Source organism: Nuphar pumila, chromosome 5 (genome assembly GCF_984573655.1).
Source record: "Nuphar pumila chromosome 5, dmNupPumi1.hap1.1, whole genome shotgun sequence".
NCBI classification, from domain to species: domain Eukaryota; kingdom Viridiplantae; phylum Streptophyta; class Magnoliopsida; order Nymphaeales; family Nymphaeaceae; genus Nuphar; species Nuphar pumila.
This window is the reverse complement of record NC_143253.1, coordinates 75,207,494-75,219,483: the sequence shown is the minus strand read 5'-3', so window position 1 is coordinate 75,219,483 and position 11,990 is coordinate 75,207,494.

Below are 11,990 nucleotides of genomic sequence, written 5' to 3'. Positions count from 1 at the left end.
CACATGGCATGCTCCTACTGTTTCCAACTTTACACCTTAGAACACCTTTTGAGGTGGCGCCATTCCAGAACCCCACTTGGCTCTATTTTAATATTTATTTTATATTTTTTTGATAAAAGTAGCCCCTGAGGTGGTGCCATTTGAGAAGCTTCAGAAAAGCAAAGTTTGAATTTCAAACTCCAAGATAGCACCCCCTGAGATGTCTCCACATGGAGGGCTCAGATTGAGCCTGTTTAAAATTCAAATTTTTCAAAAAAAAATCTACAAATACAAGGGCTCACACCCAGCCTAGGGACTCCAATTTGAGACTCCAATTTTGATTTTGAACTTCAGCCTAGATCCCTTTTAGAAGTCAATTGTGTTCCTTGGAATTCATGCCCCCTTGTGCTGAGTGGAGAAGGTGTAGTGAAGTACCTACATTGCTCGTGCAGTGGCCAATTCGATTCAAGCGTGGGTCGATCTTGGTGAATCATCCCAAGCCCGGATTGAAGGACGAACGAAGCCATTGGTAGCCGTCCCTTTCAAGAGTTTCAAAGCTGCATAACGAATCAAGGTGCACCCCTTTTCCTCTTGATTTCATAATATCATGATTTGATTCATGTGTCGTTTGAAGAAAGAGCTCATCCGAGGAATGGATTGAGCTATTCTCATAAAATGACAAATATAAAAATATATAATTATACTTCCTTGATGATTTTTAGCATTCATGCATTTAGCTAAATTTAATTTGTTTTTTATTCCGTTAATTTAGCATGTTTCATAAGTTAATTAGGCTTAATTAGGCATTTATTTCAATTCTGCTTAGTTTCAGTAATTTCCAGTTTTTGTCAGTTAGTCCACACGTTATTTCATGTATTTAATTTTCGTTAAAAATTCTAAATAAATCATGGAATGCCCCCCTAGGTGTCCCTAGAAATGTGCCAAAAAATCGGAAGGATTTGAATTTGTTTACTGTGGTAAACATTCAAAATGGTAAGTCGAGTTTTGTTACCCGGGATGCGTTTTAAAAACTCATTTCTGACTTGTAAAATCGCTATCGCTATCGTGAGAGGTCCGATTTTCGATCCGAAAGATTTTATGCGCTCAAAAGGACATATAGTTTGTAACATGATTTTCTACAATTTTTCTTGATTTGTTTTATGTCTGAAAAAAATCCGAGAGTGTGAGACACATGTCAGAGCGTGATTTGGGCCTCTGAGATTTTGGATCGACTTAAGAAGATGGGTTCTATTTGGGTATTGCTCCAAATCCAAATTTGTAAAAAATGAATGTCATGTTCGGGATGTCCTCTGTTTGCATCTGAAAGCTTGTGATTTTTAAAACAGCTGTGATATATGTTTCGGATATTTCTTGTCAGTCCTCTGTTTTGTTACATTTGTCTGTTCTGTTGATTTAGGCATGAAAAGTTATATTTTTATCCATGTTTCTGTTCATCAAATGCCAAAGTCACAAACATGAAAGTTGTTCCTGTATGTGTAGTGAGTAGCTTAGTTAAATATCAGAAATTTCCATGGCTTTTGTCTATTTGTTTAGCATTTTATATTAGATTAGGTCAATTTTACCTCCGTCATAACCAAATGCCCGTTACCGAACTCCCTGTAGTTCAAATCCCGAAGCTGTAAAAACCAAAAATGTTCAATTTTGGGTCCTTTAGCAGTTTGAAAAATATAATAGGTTTTTATGGTGTAAATGTTTCAGTATCATATTAAGCATTGTATTTGGTTCGGGTCCGTAGGCGAAATTCGTCCATTTTAGGATTTTCTTTAAATTTTAGCATTTAAATCATATCATTTCATGAGTTTTAGCATTCTAGGCTGTTTATCAGAGTTTTAGAATTTAGGGTAATTTGGAATTCATTTGAGACTCGGTTTAGTCATATCATCAAAATAGGGCCCCGCGGGACCCGGATCCAAGCGAAAAACAAGCGAAATTCGTTATTTTGGATAAATTGCAAAATGTCAAATTCTGATTTTACAGTCCTAATGTGTTTAGCAGCATGTCATCATGTCTCATACTGCATTTCATCATCATTTGATTCAATTTGAATTTCGAAATCTCAATTTTACCAAGTTTTCCTTCAAAAAACCTTGATTTTAAAGGTATAACTTTATAATTAGGGGTATTTTGGTCATTTTGACCACCATTTGGAATTTCAAACTATTTTCTACTGAATTTCCTGCATTTTCATTATTTCAAATATCAAGGAAGCATGAGAATAGGGTTTATATCCAATTAAGTCCAATAAATTCGTAATATTATTGGAAAATCTTGGAAAAACCCACATATTTGAGCTAACCTTATTTCAAGTTTGGCAGGGATATTCAAAAGAAGAAGCTGAAGTCTGTCATTTCTTTTATTTCATTTATTTAGTGATGTAATAATGTAAATTTTGGAATAAGAGATTTAATTTTCTGCTTAGACTAGGATGCATATCATATAGTTTAAATTCATGCAATATCCTGTTTCTATGATTCATGTATTTTATTTCAAAAGCACTATGGATGTTCACGAATGGCACGTGCACCAACTCTTAGGGAGTTAATGAACTCCGTGGAATCCATATTTACGGCCCTAGTCGGAATATGGACGAGACCCAAATCCATCATCTTTCTACCAGTCACATTGAGCCTACACTCTTAGGCTATCTTAAAATGCACATCATATTTCTAATATTTGCAAAGTATTGTACATTAAATCAATTAAACTCTGAACATATTCATGGCAACAGTCAGAATATGTGAAGGATTTATTTTGACTTAATACACATTTTTCCAACAAATTTCTTAGAAAATCTTTCAAAGTGCATTCATTCACTCATATCATTTGCATCATGAAATCATTGGTTTTCTCGTGATTTTCTTAAGAAAATTTCATTCTCAAGAAATCAATTTCTCAAGAAACTCTGAGAATTTTTCAAAATTGGTTTTCCCAAGTCATGTTTTTCCACAGTTTTCCATGGAAAAAGGTTATTTTCTCAAGATTTTCAAAAGAAGTCTCTCACCTTTCTCAAAGATCAAAATCAATTTCCAAGTGTTTCAAGGCTAAGATTCTCAGGATTTCAGTTTCCCGAGTTTCAATTTTCCTTCCCCAAAGAATTTTCCAATGAATCTCAACCATTTTCCTAAGAAAGCTTTCAAAACTTGAAGCTTTTCCTGGCAAGCATTTTCCCTTCAAATGTTTACCCTTTTTCTCAATAATTCTTTCCATTTTCTTGGGATTTTCATCCATTCATGATTTTTCCCACACCTTTATGAATTTTCTCGTGATTTCAAAACCCCTTTCATCTGAGTTTCCTGAAGAATCGATTTTCCCTGAGAAATATCTTTCAACTCCAAATATTTTCTAAGCATACATCACATTTTTTTAACTTGCATTTTATTAAATCTCATAGCACATGCCTGAATTCTCTGTGCATTTAGGATAGAACACAATTTCAATGATTTAACTATGTCAAGCACAATTTTGGTCCTCGGTTCGATTACCCCTGTTAAAGGCGGCAGGAACGGTCGAACCTCGTACCGACAGGTCGAGCCCCATCCCATGGATTTTCCCGCAAATTTCAAAACGGAGGTGAGTATTTCAAAACAATCTCCAAAATCCGGTCAAGTTTGAATCGCGAAAGCGTTTTCCTCTCTCTCCCGCAAGAAAGGGAAGAAGGGAAAAATTTTGCGACGATACCAGGTTTGGCAACCGTGATGGGACCTGTCCTTGTCTGATTAAAATTGTGCTTGACTTAGTTCAATTATTGAAATTATGTTCACAAAATGTCAGCTCTTTACTTTTGCTATCATGCGAACCTAGGAGCCTAGATTCTGACCTAGCTGACATTGACTGCATATAGACTAGGCATGGTTTGGTAGGGCCAGATTTTGGAGATACTTTCATTCTCACATAAACTTTGGTCTAAATACAAGTCTCCTCAATTTAGGATCTGAATGCAAACAATATGTGCTTCTTTAAAGATTTTCAAAAGTCTATCTCTCTAGGATTTAGAGCCCTCTATTTCTTGCATGTGATCATTTTTTTCAAACCTCCATTACCTATCATTACCCGGTCTTCACGTTGCTGGGCTCTCTTCCAAAACCCTAGTTCGGGACAGAGCCTCACAACTGGGCCAATTATTTGGGTTAACACCCCCCTACCACGTACCGCGGGCCACAGTCCAAAGTATATCGGTAGGCGCTCAAGGATGTTGGAAAACCTCACCTTAGAACCGGAGTTGAAATTCTATGCCACGTACCTCGAATTTCGATTCGGGTATATCGGCATAACTGGATTGGACAAAGATGATCTGAACCTAGAGTTAGGATTAGGGTCCTACAGCTGTTTTCAAAATGACGCATCTAGAGTCAGCCTTTTAGAGAGTGTTGTATGTGCATAAATGTTTGTGCAGGATGTGATTGTTTGTATGCTACCTTTATTTCTCTCATATTTTTCTCAAAAATATTTTTCAAATATCCATATTTCTCATCTTTTCCTTTTATTTTCTCAAACCTTGGATGATTTTTCCAAATATCCAATTTCTTTCAAAACTCCAAGTGATTTTCTATTCTCCCGTTCTACTGGATCTCGAATTTTCAGCTGCATTTTATCCTGCCTGCAATTTTCAAAACTCATATGTTTTCTTTCATTGGATTTTCAATCCTTTTGTCTATTTACAAAATTCTTAACCTTATTTTCCTCGTAAATACCTTGATTATTGCGGTGGAAATTGTTTACCCACTTGCCTTTTGCCTTATTCTAAATCCATTTGCGAATTGTTTTTCCAAAAGATATCTCTTTCCTTCAAAAATGGTGTTTTCCTCGTGGTTGACGACCTCGCCTAGGTAACAAGGCACATTTTTTGCTGTTCATTTCTCTTGCAAAAGAATGACAACACAATTATCGTAATCCTTACGAAAACTCAATCCCTAGTAATGGGATAATCTTCCAATGGTCCCCCATATTTTCCTCAATATTTCCTTAAAAAAAAAAATCCTCAAAAGCTGATCCTTCCTTCGCCATCTTATTTGCTTCTTCTTTACAATGTATCTCTTGTGAGGAATGATCTTGAGGACGTCTATCAGTCAATAAACTTGTCGCCCTATTTATCAATTATCCTTCCTTTATTCAAAATTTTTCTCCCTAGTTACACTGGGGCATTTTTTTTTTAAATTTTATCTCAAAACATTCTATATGCAGGAAGGATAAACCAATCTCTCATTTTGCATGTATATGCACCCATTTGCATCAATTTGCATTCAATTATATTCATTTGCATTAAATTTACATTAACTTTCCCCTTCAGGTTAAGGGATAAACCTGAGATTTTCCCCTTCAGGTTAAGGGATAAACCTGAGATTTCCCCCTTCAGGTTAAAGGATAAACCTGAATCATTTTCCATAATTCTTCAATTTCGACCCTCGGGTCATTCAATTCTTCAATTTCGACCTCCGGTTCACCCAATTTTCAATTTTCAATTTTCAAATTACCAAAATTCTCAATTTCGACCGCCAGGTCATCCAATTTCTATTCCCCATTCAGGATAAGGGGACAATCCTGAAACCATTCATAAAAGTGATCCAACTCTCTATAATGGTCCTCGTTCTTCATTGAACTGATATTGTTCCCATCAAACAGATAGTCGTTCTTCATTGAACTGATAGTGTTCAAGTGAACTGATAGGGTTTCCGGATTATCCCTTATCCTGAAAGGGAAAAATAGAATAAACACTTGATGAGAATTTAGGAAAAGAATGATTCAGGTTTATCCCTTAACCTGAAGGGGAAATAGAAGATTTTATGAAGAAATAACTTGAATTTAGAAAGGATATGATAAGATTTAGAATTTATGATCTATGATTTAGATGGGCCAGGTATGCGGTCCAATTTTCAGGATTTAAACCCTTTATTCTGAACGGGGAATATAGAAAGAATAAACTTTGAGAAGACAGAAGGATATAGAACTTTGAAAAAAATGTAGAACATCTGAGAAAATTGATTTATTTTTGTAAAAAGAATTCTCACAGGTAGCATTGTTGCCCCTATGAGTGATCTCAGGATTATCCCTTATCCTGAATGAGAACAAGGAGAAAATTTAAGAAAATTTAACGAAGGAAATATGATATAAATCTAGAAAATCAATAAAGATTGATAAAACTTGTATTTAGAAAAGAATCCTTATAGGTAGCGTTATTGCTCCTACGAGGGGTCTCAGGATTATCCCTTATCCTGAATGAGGATAGGAATTTTTAATGAAGAGAAATTGATGTACATTTAGAAAAATCAATGAAGGTTGACGAAACTTGTATTTACAAAAGAATTCTCATAGGTAGCGTTTATTGCTCCTACAAGGGGTCTCAGGATTATCCCTTATCCTGAATGGGAAAACCTAAAAAGAATCAATAAAGATTGGCAAAACTTGTATTTACAAAAGAATTCTCATAGGTAGCGTTATTGCTCCTACGAGGGGTCTCAAAATTTTCCCTTATCCTGAATGAGAAAAAGAACAGAATTTAAGAAAAATTAGTGAAGAAAAATTGATATAAATTTAGAAAATCAATAAAGGTTGGAAAAACTTGTATTTACAAAAGAATCCTCATAGGTAGCGTTATTGCTCCTACGAGGGGTCTCAGGATTTTCTCTTATCCTGAATGGGAGCACCTCGGACAACGAGGGTCAGGTTTATCCCTTAACCTGAAAGGGGGAACAAAATTTAGAAAATACCTCATGGGAAAGAGGCATCAGGTTTATCCCTTAACCTGAAAGGGAAACATAATTGATATAGAATTGAGGAAATATTGATAAACTTGATAAAACTTGATAAAATTGATATAAACTTGATAAAAATATGAATAAAATGATTGAAACTGATAAAGATATCAAAATTAACTGAAGATTTACAAGATTTGAGAAAAAGGAGTTTTTCTGATCCTGCCTGCATATGGGATTTTGAAAGGAAAATGTTTATTTAAAAGATAAATGAGAAATCATTTTGGAGGAAGAAAATCCACCATAAGAAGAATGGTCAGCGCGAGACCTGATCCTTTAAATCAAACATGAGAGATCATCATGAGGGTTAATTTTTGAAGGAAATGGTTTTGAAAACCTATTTTTTGAAGAAGAAGATCAGCAATAGATCTGATTTCTAAAAATAACAGCTCGAAATTGATAATAAGATCAATACAAGGGTTGATCTTTGAAGATAATGTTTTAAAACCAATCTTGGAAGATAAGACCAACACAAGGGTTGATCTTTGAATATAATGATTTAAAATCAATACAAGGATTGATTTTTGAATGATTCGAAACCCATTTTGAAAGATTAGACCAACACAAGGGTTGATCTTTGAATATAAAGATTTTAAATCCATTTTGGAAGATAAGACCAACACAAGGGTTGATCTTTGAATATAAAGATTTAAAATCAACTAACACAAGGGTTGATCTTTTGAATAAAAAGATTTGAAATCCATTTTGGAAGATAAGACCAACACAAGGATTGATCTTTGAATATAAAGATTTGAAATCCATTTTGGAAGATAAGATCAACACGAGTTCTGAATTTTCAATGCAATGGTTCGGAAACTTATTTTTGAAGATATGATCAACACGAGGGTTGATCTTTGACAAAGGTTGGACCAAAGAATGTTTTAACTCTTTGGTCATAACGAAGATTTTTAAAATTTCATGATTTTTTGAAAAGCCCTCATAGGTAATATCATTTCTCTCATGAATGATGTCAGGATTGTCCCGCATTCTGAAAGAACAGGAATTTAAATGCCTCAGTATGGCAAAAGAAGGAAGTAAAAAGATACAAAGAACATCGACATTTCATTAATAAGCAAAGGTTCTATAACAAGACTGAATATTTACAAGAACTTTAAAAAAAAAAGATTCATAAAAGACTGGGCTGACTTGCCCCTACAAGACGACTAACAAAAGGAAATGATAGTGCAGAAAACTTGGGCATCCTCAGTTCTTTGAGTGATCCGGAAATGGTTCTGTCAGGACTATTGGACGCTCTTCTTCCTCGTCCTCTATCAGCTCACTTCTGTCGATGCAGTCTTGTATCATGTGCTTGAGGACAAAACAGTGCTCAGTATCGTGCCCTGTTGCCCTATGGTACTTGCAGAATTGGTCCTTGAACTTTCCCAAGATTACGGGAGGATCCGCTATTTTAGGGAGTTTGATCATCCCATGCCTTAAAAGGTAATCCATAATCACTTCTAAACTCTGAGATAACGGGGTGAAGACTCGATCTTTCTCCCACTTGATGTACTTACGCTTCTCTTGAAGATCACCCTTTTGCTGAGGGCCATTTGGAAGCGGCTTGTCATTGTTCTTATAAAATCTCTCTTTCTGCCTCTTGCTCTGATCTATTCTCGGGCCATTGCCACTGTTGTTCTTGTTTCATTTGCTGCTGCTGCCAAGATTATTGCAGGAGGCATCCACTGAATGAGCGAATTGTGTCTTCTTCTTCTGGTCTTGGACATTCTTGACCAGAGGCATGCCCTCGTACAACCCGCTTTCTATCCCTGCTTCGAGCCAATCAGCTCGCTCAATCAACTTGATGAAGGATTTCGCCGGGAAAGTGGCGATGAGGCTCTTTATGGGCTGAGAGAAATTGTTGAGGATCACCTGCAATGCATGCTCCTCTGAAATAGGTACCTTCATCTTATTACAGGTGCTTCTCCACCTGTGAATGAAATCACCTGCTCTTTCAGTCTCTCCTTGCTTCAGGTTGTAAAGATGATTTAATGTAGGTGAGGCTTCAGTGTTGAATAATAAGCGCTCGATGAACATATTTACTACTTTATCGAACTCTCGTAGTTCGATAGGATTTACGTGGTCAGCATACCATCTGGCTGCTACGCCCTCTAGACTGCGGGGAAAACAGATGAAAAGAGCCTTGTTGTCTTTCCTGAAATGGCTGCACTCTGCATAAATGTGGCTAAATGGGCTTTAGGGTTGCCAGTTCCATCAAACTTGAGAAATTTATGAGGAAGGTTCTCCAGGTTATCGTCCCCATCTAGACCATCGTAAAATTTTTTGCCAATGTAGGTCTGCTTGCCCTTACCCTTGGCTTGAATATCCTTGATTGCTCGATTCATCTCCTTCATCTGCTTGCTCATCAGGTCCTCTGCTGGGGCCCCAGACTTGGGCTTGTTGACGGATTCAGGATCTTCCGCAGCTATCTTTACGGACTGTCTCAGAAGATTCTGCTTGTAGACGATCTGCTCTTTCTCTTCCGATTCTTCCTCGACTGACTTTGATTCTTCCGAAGTAGTGTCCGACTATACCTTCTTCCTGATGATTCTAACTTGCTTTTTTACAGGCTTCTTCCTCAGCTTGCTTTTAGGAACTGCCTCTTTCAGCTTAGCCTCGGCTTGCTCCGACATCATCCTTGCCATCATCTTTTGGAACATATCATACATAGTGGGGTCAATGTCATCTTTCTTGTTCTGACCCTGTCCCCTGACTGATTTAGGAGAGCTCATCCCTTCTGCCTCACTGTCGATGTGCTGAGGAACTGTTTCTTTTCCAGCTCTAGTCTGAACCATTTTCAGATATCAGCGCTCTCTCTGTAGAGAAAAGTGGAGGTTTTTTAGACCAAAGAAACTTTTTGAAGAAGTTTTGACAAGAGGAAGGATTTAGGTTGAAATCTAAAAATTGTATCCCATTACTAGGGATTGACTCGCCACAAATTTTGTGACAATTGCGTTGTTTACTCTATGAGGGAGAGTAACAAAAAAAAATATGAAAAAGAAAATATTATTTTGAAAAGGATATCCCTTGACGGAAGGAGATTTTTATGAAAATATAAACAAGAATATAAAATCAGAAAAAAATAAGAGAAAAAAATGGAATTTGAGAATAAATGGTAAAGATTTAAATTTTGAAAAACTTGCAGGCAGGATCAGAAGAATTTTTTGAAAAAAAAAAAATTAGAAGAAGAAGAGAAAGAAAAATACACATGGGTTTTAAAAACAAAGAGAAAATTTTGAAATATATACCCAGGGTTTTGGAAAATATAAGGAAGATATAAAATATCACACAATCACAGATATACAAGCAAGGATACACAAACAACACTCCCTAAAGCTGACTCTATATGCAATATTTTAAAATGGCTGATAGGACCTTAATCCTAACTCTAAGATTTAGATCATCTGATTCCAATCAAGGTATGCCGATATACTCAAGCTGAAGCTCGAAATACGTGGCATATAAGATATCTCTCCGGTTCTAAGGTAATGGCTTCCCAACATCCTTGAGCACCTACCGATATACCTCAGACTATGGCCCTTAGGTACGTGGTAGGGGGGCGCGAACCCAAATAAGTGGTCCAGTTGTGAGGCTCTCTCCCGAACTATGGTTCAGTGAGACAACCCAGCAACGTGAAGACCGAGACAAATATAGGTAGGGATGTTTTCAAAAATATGATCAACATGCAGATAAAACCAGAAGGCTCTAATGCAAGTCCTAAAGAGATAGATTTAAATGAAAAAGAAACATACACTTGCATACATTGTTTGCATTCAATCCCTAGAATTGAGGAGAGTTGTATTTAAAACCTAAGTCTAATGTGATCATGGAATAATCTCCTCAATATGGTCCTACCAAACCATACTTAGATCCTATACGCAATGATGTCAGCTTAGGACAGAGTCTAGGCTCCTAAGGTTTGCATGGAAAATGAAGCTGACATAGAAGAATAAAGACTTAGAAAATATTAAAGCAAAGCAAAGGCATATTTTCGACCGAACGAAGACGAGTCCCATCACGGTCGCCAAAACTGTGATCATCGCAAAAATTTTCCTCTCTCTTGTGGTTTCTCTCTCTTCCTTCTTTTTTCCTTTTCTAACCTCTATTTTCCTCCTTTTTGAAGGGAGAAGAATAAAAGAAAGAAAGAAGAAAGAGAAGAGAAAAGAAAGAAAGAAAAAGAGAGGAGGAACTCTTTTGCGGGGTCTCACTTGACCTTAATTTGAAAATATTTAGAGATTTAACTCGCCTCCGTTTTGAAAAATTGCGAGAAAATGGAGAGACGGGATTCGCTCGTCGGTACGAGGTTCGATCGTTCTTGGCGCCTTTACTAGGGGTAATCGAACCAAGGATCGAATTTATGCCTTTTTGCTTTGCGTAAATATTACCTAAGAATTTATTCTAACTCTAGATGCAGAAAGAATCATGCTTGTACAATGCGAGGATGTATGCTCTTTTTGAAAGATGTTTTGAAAATTTTCCAAGTATTCTAAGATGAACTTGATAATGGAGTGAAAAAACAGTTGAATTTAATTTAAAACTTGAGATAGATCAGAGAAGTTCTAAATCTTTGAAGTAATTTAGAGTTGGAAGAATAGATCTTGGCTTTGAGAAAGAGTGATTTGAAGCTTTGAAATGAATGAGCATGAAGTTTCAAAGTCAGAAATGGACTTTTGAATTTATGGATTTAGGAGAAGAAGATGAAATTTTGAAGTGATGTTGAATTTGAATCTCAGAATGGATCTGAGAAAATCAAATGGTATTTAAAAATAGAAATGGATTTAGGGAGTTCAAATGAGATCTGAAAATGGACTTGGATTTGAAATCTAGAACTGGGCGTGGAATTTGGTTCCGGATCCTAAACAGAATGGGATCCGAGATTTGGAATCCAAGATGGACTTGGGTTCTGGATCCTAAAATGGAGTGGATCTGAAGTCTAAGATCCAAATATAGAATTGGGTTCTGGATCCTAGAATGGAATTGGATCTGAAGTCTGAAATCCAAAGTAGAACTGGGTTCTGGATCCTAAAATGGGTTTGGATCTGAAGTCTGAAATCCAAAGTAGAACTGGGTTCTGGATCCTAAAATAGATTTGGATCTGAAGCCTGAGATCCAAAGGTAGAATTGTATTTAGAAAACTGGATCCAAGTTGATCTAATTTTGGATTTGAGTATGGATTTGGGTTTTAAAAACCCAGATTGAATTTAAAACTTAGAAAAGGCCAAGCTTTTGAGATTCAGGAACAAT